The sequence below is a fragment of the Tenrec ecaudatus genome, chromosome 3, assembly GCF_050624435.1.
Source record: "Tenrec ecaudatus isolate mTenEca1 chromosome 3, mTenEca1.hap1, whole genome shotgun sequence".
NCBI lineage: Eukaryota > Metazoa > Chordata > Mammalia > Afrosoricida > Tenrecidae > Tenrec > Tenrec ecaudatus.
The window spans coordinates 136,541,737-136,560,437 of record NC_134532.1 but is presented as its reverse complement, the minus strand read 5'-3'; the positions used below and the strand labels follow the sequence as shown (position 1 = coordinate 136,560,437).

At 39.0% G+C, this 18,701-nt stretch overlaps 1 long non-coding RNA gene across 1 annotated transcript in view; it reads right to left on the bottom strand.

The window, feature by feature from the left end:
- Window positions 1–16,608: 16,608 nt before the first annotated feature.
- Window positions 16,609–18,701, bottom strand: part of LOC142442777 (uncharacterized) — a 218,236-nt gene continuing 216,143 nt past the window's right edge. Inside the window, exon 4 of the long non-coding RNA XR_012783465.1 lies at window positions 16,609–16,688. This is a non-coding gene — a long non-coding RNA (uncharacterized LOC142442777). The remainder of the gene's footprint in view (window positions 16,689–18,701) is intronic.

Here is an 18,701-nt window from a genome sequence, read left to right as displayed (position 1 = left end):
GATGAATCTTATATAATGATCTATTGTAACAGTAGGCAACTCAAATAACCATTATGTCAAGTCTGCGCTCTTTTAAGCATTAGTATGTCCATTATTTTACTTTCATTAAGATATTTTACTTGAGTATAAGGAAGAAAAATATAATCTCATTCCAAAAACTCAAACTCAGCATTATCATCAGCCTTACTGGATCCAAATGAAAATTTGCACATTGACATAACACATGTGTATGGGTCTCTAATATTCAACATAATAAAAAATCCTATACATAAACCAGCTTCTCAAAATAATGCCACTTACAGTAATGAAGAAAACTGTGGGACTCCTCGACCCTTTCCTGCTGTGGAAGAGCTAAGAACGGCAAAATATTTCAAATAGTCCAGGCCCTAAAAACAGCAATGCAGCAAGTTTTAACAAGTGATTGCTCTGGGCTCTATAATAAAATGTTATATTGTGAGCCAGAGAGAATCCATATATTTACATTTTCCCTGTAGTTTTATATTTTTTAATCTTTTGTGTTTCATGTATATGTATGTTTTCTCCTCCCACACAATTATGAGCATCTCCATAAGACAAGCACTTTATCCGTGGGCTTTAATTTAAGCAGCATTTGTTAAGTTATAGTGAACTATAATTTAAAAGGGGAGTATGCAACTACTTCCTGGGAAAAATAATTGTGTAAACAATCATTGCCAGTTTTGAAGAGACTTTCAATGATGACACATTTCTCTCTTTTTAAAGAAATCATTTCATTGGGGGCTCTTACAGTTCACATTACAATCCATCCATTGTGTCGAGCACATTTGTACATATGTTGCAATCATCATTTTCAAAACATGTTCTTTCTACTTGAGTTCTTGGTGTCAGCTCATTTCCCCCCACCCCCACCTTCCTCCCTCATGAACCCTTGCTAATTTATAAATTATTTTTGTCATGTCTCACACCGACCTCCATCTTCCTTCATCCTCTTTTCTGTTGTGATGATTAATCTCTTATGATTTGATTAGTTTGGTTGGTTGTGTATATCAGCAATAGTAGTTCTCCAAAAAAAAATTAGTGAATGTGCACTATATTCTACATATTGCTAGATATACGAGGAAGGGCATGAAGTGGTCAGGAAAGCCAGGATCTTATCACTGTGCTGTGCATACCCTTCAGCTTAGTTAATTGTTCCTCTTCTTGTACATGTCCTACAATGCGTCAACATTCCAAATGAAAATAAACTCTAGATGCCAAATGAAGAAGAACCACAGCTCTGGCCAACAGCTTTGGTTTACAGTTTACTGGGGCCGAGATTACTACAGATGGACGCCTGTACATGTTGTAGCAGTCAAATACCTTGCGCATCTACCATATTCAGGAGCCTGTGGTCTGCAAGCATGTCAGTTCACATGTGGGAACATGATCCATGATCGATAGCTGATTCATACGGTCCATGCCACCAGAAAGCTCCGCTAGTCAGAGAGAAGCCAGCCTCAAGTTGAGTGTCTTTGTTGTCTCTTTGAGGGAAAATTGAATTCATTTATGAAAAGCTGAAAAGTAATATTATTACATGATAGAGCTTTTGATAACACAAAGGAAATTGATGAATATAAAATGAACAATAAGCTGTTGTGAATTTCTGATGCTTTGTTCTCTTCAATAAAAAATTTTCAATCAATAGGAAGGCAGCAGGAAACACACTTTTCATTGGGAGTAGAATATTCCCATAATCTCTGATCAGAAAAGCTGTAGACTTGGTACCACGACAGAGTCGATGAGTTCTAGACATACCAAACATAATTGGTGCTGACCCTTATAACCCAAAGTCATCATCTTGAACTGATCATTTTGGACAAATATTCTTTAAAAATTGCTCTGATTCTCTCTGAAAGCTTGTGTGCGTGGATTCAATTTAAAATTTAGATCCTTCAATTCTTCAAATTCATTAATGCAATTTCATATTCTCATAAAGCACTCAGTAGACATAGAAGAGTACAAAAATTTTAAAACAACCTTTAAAACTAAACTGAAAGACAACTTAATGTTGGACTCCTTGAGGGAATAAGAGAAATTATCGAGGAGAACAGGAAAGGCAGAGAAAACTGTGCCCACATGGAATCTCGTAGCCTTGGGGTCCCAAATGTCCTTGCCAGGCCAGACAGTTCAGCATTACTTGGCTGGGAAATCTTGATCAAATTAAAATTTGTTATAGCTTCTACCAAATGGAAATAATAAGAGTACAAACTTTGTGTAGCATTATGAGGACCAAATGGTTAATGAGTGAAAAAAAATCTTCCATGAATGCTCCATTGAAGTTTCCTCTGGTTCTTGTTATTAATTTATGAACAATCAAGAAAAGAATCCTATGTCCTATGTCATCTGTCCCAAAATTCCTTCTGGAAAAATTAGCCAAGGAGAATTAAACCCTGCTACTGATCCCTAGGTGGCATGAATGGTATTCCCTCAACCTCTAACCTTCAAGGTTGATAGTTCAAGTGCACACAATGGCACAGCCAAAGAAAGACCTGGTGATATGCTTCCAAAAGATTCCGGCCAAGGCCCACGCATCACAATCCTAAAAAGGGTGTCCAAAGCCATGAGTCGTTACAGCTCAGAAAACCCAATGAATCCTATTGTGGTTGGGGTAGTTTTGCTTTTATTTTTTCCTATTTGTAAAATCTAGAATATGTAAACCTATAGAGATAGTAAGTGGATTAATGATGTCTTGGAAAATGCCAGGGAAGGTCAGAGAGAAATGGAGAGCTAATAACAATGACTACGACAAAGAAGAAATCATTCTAAAATTGATTGTAGTGATGATTGCACAACTCTGTTTAATGTGATTAGACTATTGTATGTTATGTGAATTACACATAAAAAATTTTTTAAATCCTATGTAGTTCTAATCTATCACACAGAGTTGATTTGATAGTAACTCACTGCTACTGAGTCAATTTTGACTCACAATGACCCTAGAGGTCAGGGAAGAACTGCCACTTTAGGGTTCTGAAACTGTAATTCTTTTTTATTAAAAGATTATTGTATTGGGGGATCTTACAGCTCTTATGACAATCTATACATCAATTATATCAAGCATATTTGTACAGATGTTTTATACAAATTATTTTCTAGAAATTTTATTTCTATTGACCTCTTGGTATCGGTACCTCCTTTACCCTCTCTCCCCCCACCCATCCTTGTGACCCTGTTGATAAATTCTAAATTATTATTATGATTATATCTTATACTGACTGCTGTCTCCCTTTGCCCATGGATTCTGTTGTTCGTCCCCCTGGAGATGAGTGCGTGTCTGTGTGTGTGTGTGGTTATGTTTTGATCATTATGATTGGTTCCCCCTTCCTCCCCTCCCCTCCCTACCTTTCACCTACCCTTCTGGTATCGCTATACCCATTCCTGTTCCCAGATTCCGTGTGTCATGAGCTCTTATATCTCATTTGTACTTGTGTACATGCTCTGGTATATCCCGCAGTGAAAGGCAGGACTGGGGTCATGATAGTGGGGGTGAGGAAGCCTCAGGGAACCAGAGGATTATTGTGTGTTCCATCATGCTGTACTGCGCCCTCATTGACTCGTCCCTTCCTTGTGACCCTTCTGTGAGGGGATGTCCCATTGTCTACAGATGGATTTTGGTCTATGCTCCAATCCCCCTCGTTCTCAACAATATGTTTTTGTTTATTTGTTTGTTTGTGGTCTTAAAAACCGCATCATTCTCCCATGAAATGACTGATGGTTTCAAACTGCTGACCTAGTGGTTATCAGCCCCGCAACAACCAGACTCCTCTTTGATGACCATGGGCATGTTGTTTTGTTTTGTTTACTGGTGAGAAGGATTGAGTTAGGGGTACATTTTACAAGGATGAAGCCTGGTCCACAACAGGAAACTATCATAGTGCCCATCTTCCTCATTCAGATGACAAATCCTGAGATCCAAATTACATTCTTTCTTTACCCAAAGATGAAAGAGTATTAGACCAAGCAGCAGATAAACCTTGCTCCAGATAAAATCCACCCTCCGTCATATTTCTCTCAACAAATGAATTCCAATTATTAACAGATATTTGCAGCTGTTTTCATTTTGATTTTGTCTTGTTTGTGTGTGTGCGTGCATGTGTATGTGTGTGTGTGTTTTAACTTTTTGTTGTGAGTTGGGTAAAACACAGCAGATCAATGTTCCTTTCAACAATTCATATGCATTTTTCATGTCATTAATTCCAGTTTTCATGTAACATTACTTTTCCTACTTTCTCCCTGAATTTCCTCTTTCCATTCTTCCTTCTGTCCCAACCCAACTCTCTGTCCTTGATCTCAAACAATTGATTATCCTAAGGTTGCTTCTTCTCAGGTGGCGCTGTGCCACCACGTAAACAAAGCCCCATGAACATCATTTAGGTCAGTTGCACTTGGGTAAGGCAACTTCCTTAGTTGAATTTTCTGTGCCTTCCAAACTTAGTGGCTCATTTTCCAGCATCATATCTGACAATGTTCCATTGCTGTTCAAAAAGTTCCCATTAGTGATTTTTTTTAATTATCATATATTACTAGGCCATTCTTCCTTGTTTGTTCTCATCTGGAAGCTCTGCTGAAACTTGTCTACTGTGAGTGGCCTGTTTGACTTGAAATATTCAGGGTCCAGTCTCCCAGAACCACAGGAACCGTCGTGGGCAGGCCCCAGAAGAACAACAAACTGGCAGAGGAGTAGTGTTTACTTTCCCGAGGAAGTAATAAAAACAATTAATGCTGTAAGCTATGTGCTATAATAGATTTGTGGAATGGTAAATCAGGTACAATTAGGGGGAAATGTCAGGAAGACCATGAAACACATACATAAATATTATACGTAAATGTGTTATACATACAGAGACTGGGAGTCCGACCATTGTGAGTAATTCTGCAGGTTCTGGCAACACAGAGGTTGTCTGTCCTTGGTGGTTGAGTCCCTGGCCCTGGGGCAGTGAGGAAAGCACATAGTGACCCAGGAGTGTGAGGACCTGCTGAGGGAAGGAAGAGGTGAGGGAGGGGCTTACTGAGCTACTCAAGGAGAAAGGACTGACCTGCAATCAAGGCCTCAAAACGTCCAGAGCGTTTTCGGAAATTGCCCTGCAAAGTGAATTATCCCAACTGAAGGAAACTGCTTCTTTCATTGGGACTCTCCAAAAATGCCCGCGTCCTTCAGACCTGTGTCTTCTGTACAGTTGTTCATCTGCCAGGAAGACTTTTGCCTCTCCCTCTTGGGGCAGATCCATCAGAGTTCTGCTTGTATGGTACCTCCTGAGGAAGGGCTCATTCCATGACATCAAGAGTCAATTCCCCCATAATGTTTATTATTTGCTTTTCCTTTGGAATTTCATTTTTTACTTCCTAATTTAAAGTAATAATTGTGTGTGGGGGGGTTTGGAGTGGGGGGGAGCTCCTCATGTACCTCCTTCACCTCACTGCAAACCCTTACGAGGCTGGAGGCTTTTCTAAGCCCTCTGAATCTTGAACGGTACCCAACATGGAGCTGAATTCTCTAAATATGCAGAATGGTTTTTAATTATTTCACTTTAATAAGCCCTCCCAAAAGCATTCTAATCATAAGCATTCCAGTGATGTGGGTTTTAATTTTTTTATTTTTATGGAAGAAATACTCAATAAAAAGATAACACTTCCAGGGAATTCAGGAGAGATATACCCCTCAGGGCCAACAAGGAGAGTAGAGATACCAGTGGGATTTGGGGATGGTGTGGGAGAAAGAGAGAATCAATCACAAGGATCAAAATATAACCCCCACCCAGGGGGATGAATAATGGAAAAGTGAGTGAGGGGCGACAGAGGACGATGTAAGATAGGGAAAAAATAATCTATAACTTATCAAGGGTTCATAACGAAGGGTGGGAGGCAGGGGAAGAAATGGGTAGCTGATATCAGGGGCTCAAATGAGAAGAGAATACTTTTTAAATAATGATGGTGGCATTATGCAAATGTGCTTGACACACTGGATGAAAGTATGGATTGTGATAAGAGATGTAAGATAATACTTCAACAAAAATGATTTTCCTTCATCATTCAGCAGAAGACAAAACAAACGTGGTTTGGGAAGACATTTTTCAATGATATAAAGCATTACACATATTTTAAGGTACTGTGGTAATTTGTTTATCTACATGCATAAAAGTAAGTCAAAGCTATAATTATAGAATACAGAGATACTGAATTCTGGAACTTATCTCTTTACATGCAAATACCTGCAAAGCAAACTACCATGCTGCATTTGACTAATGAGCCATAAAAAATCCTTTGATCAAGCACACAAATTCTCATGAAGACAAAGAGATGATGGCAATCTCATAACCCTGGTGAAATTATGGACTCTCTCATTAAAAACACTTCTGTAAAAACCTAGTAAAAGATCCACTAATTATATATTCCAAGGAGCTGATCTTTAAAAGGAGGCAACAGCGGTGGTTCACTGGTAGAGTTTTCATTTTCTATGCAAAAAAAACAAAAACAAAAACAGGGAGACCTAGGCTCTCTGCCTGATTCACCTCAAACCCAGCCACCATCATTCTGTCAAAGGAGGTTTGCATGTGGCGAGCTGAACAGCTTTTGGTAGGTTGAAGCAGACCTGGCAATCAACTTCCCAAAACCAGCCAATGGAAAATCTAGAGACCACAAACGTCAAAGGTACGGCACAGGACTAGGCAGAACTTCACTCCTTTGTGTGATTTAGGGTCTAGTCAGCAACCATTATTCTCAAAACATTTGCTCTCCCGGTAAGCCCCTGGCATCAGCTCCTCAATTTTCCCCTCCCTCACTGCTCCCCCTCCTTCATAGTTTATAAATTATTATTTTGTTATATCTTACACTGTCTGATGTCTCCCTTCACTCACTTTTCTGGTGTCCATCCCCCAAGGAGGAGGTTATATGTAGATCCCTGTAATCAGTTCCCCCTCTTTACCCCACTCTCCCTCCACACTTCCAGTATTGTCACTCACACCACTGATCCTGAAGGGTTCATCCGTCCTGGATTCCCTGTGTTTCCAGTTCCTATGTGTACCAATGTACATCTTCTGGTCTAGCCATATTTGTAAGGAAGAATTGGGATCATGATAGTGGGTAGAGGACAGCATCTAAGAACTAGAGGAAAGTTGTGTGTTCCATCAATGATACACTGCACCCTGAGTGACTGTTCTCCTCCCCGCTGTCCCTCTGCAAAGGGATGTCCAGTTGCCTGAATATGAGCCTTGGGTCCCCACCCTGCCTCCCCCTTCATTCACAATGATAAGATTTTTCGTTCTTTGATGCCTGATATCTTATCCCTTTGACACCTCATGATCACATAGGCTGGTGTGCTTCTTCCATGTGGGCTTTTTTGCTTCTGAACTAGATGGTCACTTGTTTACCCTAAAACCTTCAAGACCCCAAGCGCTATATCTTTTGATAGCTGGGCGCCATCAGCTTTCTTCACAGCATTTACTTATGCAGCCATTTGTCTTCAGCAATTGTATTGGGGAGATGAGCACACAATGATATAATTTTTTGTTCTTTGATGCCTGATAACTGATCCCTTTGGCACCTCGTGATCACAAAGGCTGGTGTGCTTCTTCCATGTGGGCTTTGTTGCTTATGAGCTAGATGGCCGCTTGTTTACCTTCAAGCCTTTAAGACAACAATAACATTTTGTCTTCCAAACTAAAGGATCAATGGCTCAAAAAATATACATGGAGAAAAATAAACTAATAGAGATAGTGACTACATTGATGGTTTCTTGGAGCAAGGGGGGGTGTCTTGATAATGGCAAGGAAGATTCTGGATAAAGCAGGAAGCTGATAATAATGAGTAAAAGAAAATGCAAATGTTCTCAAATTGATTGTAGAGATGTTTTCACAACTCCTCAGTGTGATTTAATGATTGAATTATGTCAATAAAACTGTTAAATAAAGATGGTATCTACCAAACCAGAGAAGAAGATACAAGTGAAGAAAAGCACTTCACTGTGGGAGGTCTTCAAATAGCCACATCCCCTTCCCTTTGCTTTTCTACCCTGGGTCCGATCACTCCAGAAATGATCACTTTCCCATTTCGTATCTAAGTTTCCTAGTGTTTACCTCAAAGTTTTTAAATCCATGTATGTAAAGTGACTTCTGTATGGTTCAGTTTTAGATGCTATATTCTTTAGCTGTCCTACTATGAAAGATGAGAAATTAAGTATAATCCTATCCACATCCTCTCACCTTGATTATATCAATTATCTCATCAGACATTATTAGTTATTAACTATATAAATGTTATTTCAATTGATCCCTAAATTGCTGTGGTTTTGTCAACATACCCGGGAATTAATATTTATCTTAATTTTTCTTTTGTTTGATGTTCTATTTGTTTATTCATCCACAGAACTCTGTAATAGAACTCCATATCTCATCTAAATATTATCCAATACAAAGCATCTCTGTTATTTTATATGATATACACACATGAAGAGCCTTTTAAAAGTTCACAGAAAACTTCATTATCTTTTAATTCTATTTGCCTATGAACTTTTAAAAAATTATTTTATTGGGGGCTCATACAATTCTTACCACAATCCATACATATATCCATTTTTCAAGTACATTTTTACGTTTGTTGCCCTCATCATTCTCAAAACATTTGCTTTCTACTTGAGCCCTTGATATCAGCTCCTCATTTTCCCCCTCCTTCCCCACTCCCCCCTCCCTCATATACCCTTGATAATTTATAAATTATTATTATTTTGTCATCTCTTACACTGTCTGATGTCTCCCTTCACCCACTTTTCTGTTGTCCATACCCCAGGGAGGAGGTTATATGTCTATGAACTTTTTGAAGCCCTGTGTGTGTGTATATATATTGTTAGTGTTAGATGCCAGTAAATTAATTCAGACTCACAGTTACATCGTGAGAAACTGCTCTGTCCTACATCATCTTTACAGCCGTTGCTGTCTTTGAGCCATTGTTGCAGCCTCTGTGTCAATCACCTCATTAAGGTCTCCCACTTTCTCTCTGACCTCTCCAGGAAATAGTCCCCACTGGTTACATGTCCAAAGTACACGAGAGGAAGTCATCATCCTGGCTTCTATGGAGAGTTCTGGCTGTAATTCTGCCAAGACTGATCTGTTATTTTCTTTTTTATTTGTTATTGACTTTTTGGTAGTCCATAGTTTATTCAAGGTTCTTAATTAACAAAATAATTCAAAGGTATCCCTTGTTCTTCTGTCTTCCTTATTCCCTGTCCATCTTTTGTGCGCATATGAAACAACTGACATGTTTGGGTCAAGTACTCCTTTGTCCTAGAAATGACATATCTGATTTTTAATATGTTAGAGAGGTCTTTGTAGCAGATTTGCCTGATGCAGTACACCTTTGATTTCCTGACCACTTCTTCCAGGGTCTTAACTGTGGAGCCAATTAAAATGAAATCCTTGACAATTTCAATCTGCTTGAAATCTTTGACAAATTTAATCCCATCTTTGTTTATCATGATGTTGTTCATTGATCCACTTGTGATTTTTAAAAAATTTTTCTTTATGTTAATATGCATGTAGTCCATATTGAATCCTGAATCATCATCAATAAATGCTTCAAGACTTCTCCATTTTAATAGAAATCCAACATCTTAAATGATTCACTTAGTATACAAATGAAATAAATATGGTGAAAGGATACAAGTCTGACACACCTTTCCTGATTGATTTTAAACCAGGCAATAGCCCTTGCTCTATTTGAATAATTGCTGTCCGGTCTATATACAAATTCAGCATACTAACCATGTTTTATGATTTATGCAATTGAATGCGTTTTCACAGTCAGTATAAAATAGGCCTTTCTGTTTTAATATATTAAAACAAATCTTTTTAGCTTCTCTGCTTTCAAGAAAGACCCATTTGATGTCAACAGTAATATCCTTTGTTCCACACCCTCTTCTGAATTCAGCTTGAATTCCCAGAAGTTCCCTGTTGATGTAGTACTGCAATAATTTTGCAACTATCTTCAGCAAAATTTTACTTATATTTGATAATAGTGATAGTAATTTTTAAATGTCTGCACTCTGTTGGATCATCATTTTTTTTGTAATGGACAAAATATGGATCTTGTGCTGTCAGTTAGCCAGATAGCAATTCTCCACATCTCTTGTGATAGAGGAATGAGTAGTTCCAGCTTTCATTGACATATTTCAGTTGGCATTCTGCCAATTTCTGGGGCTTTGATTTTTGCCATTGCTTTCAATGAAGCTTGAGCTTCTTCCCCCATTGGCATTGTACCGTAATATATTCTACATCTTGAAATGATTCACCTTTCACATTTTTTGGTACAGTGATTGCATTTCTTCCATGTTTTCTTGATATTTCCTGTGTTGTTAAATATTTGGCCATAGACTCTCTATTTTACTCTTTTTTGGGGGGGAATGGTAGAAAAATATTTTGAGAGTCCTTTCCTGTGCTCTAGTCCGGACTTGTTGCTTTTAAAGGCATCTGGTATTTATTTTTTTCATCTCCAGTGTGTTCAGGAATGTCTAGATCTTAGATTTCATCCTTACATTCTTAGTTTATCCCTTCATATTGGTGGAGTACACACCTCTAACTTTTCTAAAATCTGATATTGCTAGCTTAAGCTAGAGCTGAAGCTGAAGTACACAGCTTCCTATGAGTCTTGGCTTTTCTCAGGATGTTGTTGTTGTTGTCAGGTGCTGTTGAATGGGTTCTAAACAACACAACTAAATACTGCATGGTCCTGTGCCATCCTCACACTTGGCCTAATGTTTTAGCCCACTGTGGCAGCCAGTGTCAATCTATATCATTAAGGGTCTGCCTCTTTTTCGCTGTCCCCCTACTTTACCAAACATGATGTCCCTCTCCAGGGACTGGTCTCTCCTGACAACATGACCAAAGCATGTGAGTATTTTTCCTCTAAGGAGTATTTTGGTTGTACTTCCAAGAGAAATCTGTTTCTTCTTGTGGAAGTCCGTAATACTTTCGATATTCTTTCTCAGCACCATAATTCAAATTTATTAATTATTTGTTGGTCTTCCTTTTTCAATGTTCACTTCTCACATGAATAGGACATTATTCTCTATTTTTAGTGCTCTGAAATGTCATGATAATATGTTTAGTATGGGTCTTTCTTGATTTGTCACATTAATTTTTTTGTCCTACCAGCAGAACATTTTTTCTATCATTTCTTTGATTATATCACCTCATTCAATTTCCTCCTTCTCTTTTCTATTACAGATCTTCAAGACTGATTCTGAAAGCTTTTTTTCTCATACTATGTCTCTATTGTTTAGTTCTATTTACTGGAAACTTTTCTTTGTCGTTATTTTCGAAAATGTTTTCTTTTAAAAAATTGTAACCTTAACATTTTTTTTTAGTCTTTGATTTTTCCCTTTTCAAAGCTATTTAATTATCAAATATAATTTCTTTAAGAATATCAGAGGTTTTTATTTGTAAAGTATGCTTTTTTCTGAACTACATTTATTTTGTTCATAACCAATAAATTTATCTATGTCTATCATGTTATTCTAATTACAGCTTATTTTTCTTATCACGGACACTTTTGTATATAATCCTTTAGAACTGATATATTTTTGGACACTATGTTTTTGTTCTTTTTATTTTTTGCCTGTGTATATGTGGAGATATGCTAGCTACTCAGTAGGTACTTAAGGGGTAGACTGAAATTTCTAAGGAAAAATACAATGTATCTTTTTCAAACTTTGACCCACAGCGCAGACATTTTTCTTCATTCAAAAGCTCTTTGCTTGTTTTAGATGACGTTGCGTAGCAACCTGAATGAAGACTTCTCTATGAATATACTACAGTCTAAGTCAGTGAACTAGAAAGCCCCAAACAGCACATGGCAGAGCCTGCTTCTATGGCAAAGAAACAAACTATTAATCACTTCCAACCAGTAGCTTCATCTAGCACAATAATCCACACACACTCAATAAGTGTTGTGAATGATTAATAGTGTAACATTAAAAGTGCAAAGGAGTCAATAAACACTTGTTGAATAACATGATTTAAGAATATGTTGAAAGTATATATTGAAAGCAGATATAGCTAAGAAAAAATGTTTTGTTTTATATTGGAGTATTGTTATCTCTATGTTCAAGCGCTTGCCATTTCTAAATCATTTTCTAAAATGTTTGTTCCTCTACAAAATCTACCTGCTTTTAAAATGCACATGCTTGAGGGAAAAACAAAAATAAAAAATAAATAAAATGCACATGCCTTCATCCAGTGTCTTATAAAATGTTCTATTTTGACACATCAATTCGAAAGAGATTATAAAGTATAAACATTATTAAAGACTTTTGTCAATATTGTTTGTTGTAATATGAACATTATAACACTTCAAGAAGATTTAATAAATCATATGCTCTTATTAGCAACTCCAGATTACATAAAACATTTTGTTGTAAAATGGTCCTGCTTCTTTTGTTTTTAAAAACCTTTCCCAATGACTAGATCAGTTAAGCCTATTATTACCAAATGAAAATGAAAAAATATTGTGCAGGACCTATTAAAGAAGCTTTCACAAATTTGAAAATGTATTTCTTTTACTAACTTTAAAGAATACTCCTAGCCATAAAAATATGTGTCATTTTCTATCATATCTCTGTGTGTTCTTCCTACTTTACCACGTGCCTTAGGCAACATTCTCTCAAGAAAAGACACAGTCTTATATACAATTTACATTCGATGAATTCGCTCACATGACTGTGGGGTCTGGCAAGTCCAAATCCTGAAGGCGCGGTGACAGGCTCGGAAGTTCGGCAGTCTGGGCCCGGAATCGGCGCGTACTGTCTGGAGAAGGAAAGCAACTGCGGCGAGGTGCCTGCGCATGCTCTGAAGGCCGAGCACTTCCTCAGAAAACCTCCTTTCATGTTCATGAGGTCTTCCAATAGTTGAATGAGACCTGCCAACCTTATGAAACATAGTTTACTTAAGGTCAAGTGATTAAATCACATATCACTACTTCATAATCACCTCAAGTCAGTCGTTCCAACTCACAGAAACCCTATGTGCAACAGAACCAAACACTGCCCAGTCCTGCATCAACCTCACAATTGTCCTTATGTCTGAGCCCGCTGTTCCAGCTTGTGGTGATTACACAGTGAGGTGTCAATTTGGGACTTGAGAGGATTAAGAGTGAAAGGGTTGTCTAGTCTGTCAATCAGATCATAGCCAATTAGGCCTCCGTGTGGACATGGCCTTCTCCTAAAGGTTCTGGGAATTCCTGTATTTCCACCTTGGAGGCAGGAGACACTCTCTCTTGGCTTACTCCCTGAGAGACTATCTACTGATGAGATACTATGGAGTGCCCTGAGCTGGAACAGCCACGTGGAGACTCCTGCCAGCACTGAGATGCCTCTACTGCCACTGGATCCACAAGACTTCCCACCCACTGGTCTGTGATCTTCCTGCAGCATTATTGCATTCAGCATTATTGCATGTGCTTCATGAGTCTGAAGTGGACTTTATAGATTGGTGTCGGACATGTGGGCTAATATCAGGCTTATGGACTTGATATGGACTAGGTTGGGATGCCTTCTCAATATCCAATTGCTCTTGTATATAAGGCTCTTTCTTAAACCCATATGAGTGGCTATAAACTTGTTTCTCTCGTCAACCTAGAGTTACTGTGTCAATCCATCTGGTCCAGTTCCTTTCTCGTTTTCGTTGCCTCTCTCATTTACCAACCACATTGCTCTCCAAAGACTGGTCTCTCCAGATATCATGACCAAAGTACATGAGATGAAGTCTTGCCATCTTTGCCTCTAAGGAGCACACTAGCTGTATTTCTTCCAAGAAAGATTTGCTGATGCTTTTGGCAGTCCATGGCACTTTCAATATTCTCCTTTAACAGCATCATTCAAATGTAGCAGTTCTTCTTCTGTCCTTATTCAATGTGCAACTTTCACATGCACATGAGGGAATTGAAAATACCCTGACTTAGGGTCAGGTGCACCTTAGTCCTTCAAGTAAAACCTTCTTGCTCTTCAGCACTCCAAAGAGATTATCTGCAAGAAATTTGCCCAATCTCTTGACTGTTGCTTCTGTGAGCATTGATTGCTGACCCAAGAAAGACAAAATCCTTAACAACTTCAATTAATTCTCCATTTTCCATGATGTTACCTATTCCTTCATTTGTGAGGATTTGGGTTTCCTTTACATTGAGTTACTCCTCACTGATGGCTGCTGTCCTTGATCTTCATCAGCTTCTAGGCTGATTATACAACTGGGCACCATAACCTAACCAAACTCATATTTCAAATTAACCATCAAAACCGGTTATGTGTTCTGACGCCTGATGCATGTCCCCAGGGGCCTGGACTACCTGGCCAGATTCATGGAGCCTTATGCTGCCTGTTTCTCCCCAGGAATATAGATAAGAGAATCTTCCACGCATGTTCCAGAGAGGGCCCCTAGTCCAGACTCAGAATCAGAAATAATGCCTCATCTGGTCTTGTCCTCCATGGCAGCAGACCTGAGTTCGGGAGGAATCCGCATATCAAGCTCTCTCTGGGATAGAGTGCTGGGTGTTTGTCACCAGGGAGAGGCAAGCTTGCAATGACTAGAACTTGGAAACCTACCTCTGCTCGAGTGCATATGTCACCCCACCCTGGGTGGGGGACCGGTCCCAACTTAATGAGGTCAGGGCCAGGTTTGACGCTGTAGACATATCACCTCCCACATTTCCATGCCCAGGATTTAGAGGTGGCACAGGAATCAGCCAGAGCAGCCCCTGGACGCTGACCAGTACTGCCCCTCAGCTTCCCACCAAGCTTCCTCCCAATCCAACCCCAGCCCTAGCCCTCCTGTTCCCATCGAACGCAGCCCCAGAAGCCCCAGGTACTGCACTCTGTGAGAAGACACATGGGTCCCAGGCTCATCCTAACCCCTAGTTTGGGCCCTTCTTGAGGTCTGCCCTTTTTTGGCGATAGCCTCCAGGCATGTGAGCTAGAGGCCTGAAGCTCACGCTCTTGGTCTGTAAACTGAGGTCAAATGTGCAGCAATGTCTGTATGGGGCTCTTAGGAGACGCATGTGAGGTCATGAGCACAGAGTGCTGTGGAAAGCTAGGGTCCGAGGGGCTATGTGAGCTTGTCCCTGCTGAGACCTTCAAGAAGCCACACCAGGCAAAGACCTGGTTCAAGATCACCCTTCAAGAGAAGGGGGGTGGTGGTGGAGAATGCCTGTCCTCTCTAGGGATACCCTCTCCCACTGGGGCTTATGTCTAGAGGAGCCAACTGTCCCTCCCATAGGTAGAGGTCAGGGACCTGGGTTTGGACCCAAAGGACCCCACATGGTTCCTGGTCCTCTCATCCTTCCTACCCTGCTTGAGCTCTGGTCCTTTCCCAGAAGCCCCCTTAGGGCTGACTTATCAGGGCCTGGGTCCCTGTCTGGTTTGTGACAGCTGCTTTCTCACTGAGCTTCCCAGGTTGGACTCCTGGGGCACCTGGAGCCAGAAAGTCCTGGGCTGGGTACAAGATGCATTCTTACTTCTGGGCATATAAGAGCAGAGATTCAAACAAGAAAAAGAAACACCTGATCACTTCTCCCATTCAACAAGATAGGATAATTGAACTATCAATTTTATAAATGAAATACAAGATTTAAAACATCCCTTTGCATATATATTTAATAATTTATATTTATTATGTCCATATGTTTACATACATGAAAAATATGTAAAACACAATGTATCATGCAGTAGGATCTTGCCTAATTATATTGTAGGGATCAAACCAAATGGACTATCCCACCAGATTTGGTTAGATAACGTTTTATATAAAGCATTGTCGTAGAGCTTAACTTAATCACAAACAGTAACATTAAGTTGCTTTAACAATCGCTTGGTATCTAGTTTTTGCATATTGTGACTTGAGTTTCAATTTAAACAATTTTTATAATTGACCTTTTCACCTTTCCTCTTGATGTTTTTATTTTTGTTGCTTGTTGCATTGGTTGACAATATCAAACTTCTGACTGATATTTTCTAGATTAAATAAAATGGGTGTTGTGTCTCTATTCACATTTATGTTATGTTTTATAGTGGTAAATCATTCATGAATTCTTTACAAAATATTCTGTATTTTAAAGAAAACTTTGTGATGGATTTAAAGAGAACTGTGTGATGTTTAAAGAAAACTATGTGATGGATAAGCCTTTCCAACATATTTAATTTGGCTAGTCCCAAGCACCATTATATTTAAATAATTCTTGGGGAAATTAATTGCATTTTAGTTTTTAACTTTGTGAATGATTGAAATGATGACATTTTAAGAAAAGCAGAACTAAAAGTAAAAAAGAGAAAGTTTTATATCTTACTATATATAAAATATCATTGTTCCCTAATAGTAACTAGCTAAACATTTTCATGTATTTCAGATTTTTAGAAACAGACTTTTAAATACTTAAATGTTCATCTGAGCATATATGGAATCTTCTTTATATTTTCACCAGGATCAAATAGGATCCCTTTACATAACAGGCAACTCAGAGAGAGGCCTGGATTCTGATTCTTTCTCTCTGGGGCTCAAGAAATACATTCAAACTTTTTTATATATGAAAAGAGTAAAGTGAAAAGAAGAAGAAACCAGTCTCTACTCACCTTTCATCGTTTCTGAATTTCTAGGCACTTCTTCTTAGTACCCATTGTCTGCTATATATTGGGCTTCAGGCTAAGAATGCAAAGGGGATAAATAATACATGGCCTTTGTGGAATTCACTGCCTAATAGAGAGTAAGACCAATAAACATAATTGTATTCCTATTTGATAAGGACAATAATTTTGAATATTTAATGGATACTAAGCATGTGCTTTTTCGGTGCTAAGTGCATTCTGTCTTCTTGTTTTTCTTCTTCTTTTTCCTCCACAATAAGAACATAAAAGAAAATAAGAACATAAGAAAATTCTATCATTACCTGAATTTCACAAAAGAAAACACTAAAGCTAGAGCATTAGTATATATAGTGTAAATAGTGTATGTATGTGTGTGCATATAGTGTATAGTGTGTGTGTGTGTATGTGTCTGACACACACACACATCCAAGACACGGGCTATCTGCACAGTGGCAATGTCATCCAGGCAAGACTATTGCTAACTGAAAGACCTGAATAATAGTCCAGAACAGCCAGGATCCCAAATGCACCAAACCCAGAGCCCTAAAGTCCATTCTATGTCACAATGACCCTGCATAGGCTTCCTTCTGAGGCTGCACATTTTCATGGGAGCAGATGGTCTGATCTTTCTCCCCTGGAGCAGCTAGTGGTTTTGAGCCACTGACTTATGGTGAATAGCCCCCTAAACCACAGTGCCATCAGTACTCCTCAGAACACTACGAAGACAGAAGTGAACGCAAGCAGGGAGTAGATTGCGCTTCATAGCCATTGTGGTAGTTACATAATCTGTTAGCAATTTGCTACTTATGAGTGAAGGGGTGGAGTTTCACCTGTCAATCAGCTCTCAGCTGATCTCATTTGGAGGCGCAAAGGAGATAAATAGCTCCTTGGAGGCGGGGACAGATGCTCAGTCCCAGAGAGACATTCTTATTGACAAACCACATAGAGATGGGTTCATAGTAGCCAGAGTCTAAGAGCTGAAACAACCACATGGAGAGCTCTGCCAGCACTGAGATGCCTCTACTGCCACTGGATCCACAAGACTTCCTACCCACTGGCCTGTCATTTTCCTGCTTTCAGTGTCATCGCATGTGTTTTGTGAGTCTTAAGAGGAATTTATAGATTGGTCTCAGACATATGGGCTAATACTGGACTTATGAACTTGATCTGGACTGGGCTAGGATGTTTTCTTAATAATGTACAATTACTTGGTATCTAAAGCTTTTTCTTATACATATATGTGTGTGTAAGAATTTGTTTCCCTAGTCTACCCGGACTAACACAGTCATGCCTCCCTGTTTGGTTGGGACAGTTTGTTTTATACATACTTTAGTGACACTACTTTTCATAGGGCTTCCTGCCTACTCACAAGTACTTCAGTGAACATGACAAATTATACCACCACTCTCTTCCTAGAGAGATAGATAACAAGTGGGCTTACATCTGAAAACACAAGGAGGACTTTGTCAACTGGAAAGCGAGTGGTATAGGAGCAAAGATGCTGTTCCAGTCACACCCCCTGCTGGTGGGATTGTGAACCACTGTGGCAAATCATGGTACTTATCTCACCCATCAACAATAAAAATAAATGCCCTGTGATTCAGTGATTCCAAAATTAGGCATGTAGCCTAAGAAATAAGAACTTGTATGTAACAGACATCTGCACACATAATCACCAAGGGTCTATTCACAATAGCAAAAACATGGAAATCCCCATCAATATAAAAATTTTGAAAAACAACGATGGTACACAATGGAATATTATGCATCCATAAAGAATAAAATGATCTCATAACATGGAAGAACCTAGAAGACATTACGCTAAATGAATTAAGTTCATTGCAAAAAAAGGCAAATAGGGAGGTGGGGTATGTGTGTGTACGATATGGTCATCAGATGCCCAACAGGGAAGATTTCATCAACCAATACTGGGGAGGTCCTTCCAGGAGGGAAAGCTGTGCTCCCGACAGCCAGAAAATCAACTAAAATGTTTCAGCATACCATGTTGTTGTTGTTTTAAGGAAGAGATCAGCAATGCTTTCTAATTGTGTCTAACTTCCATTCACCATTA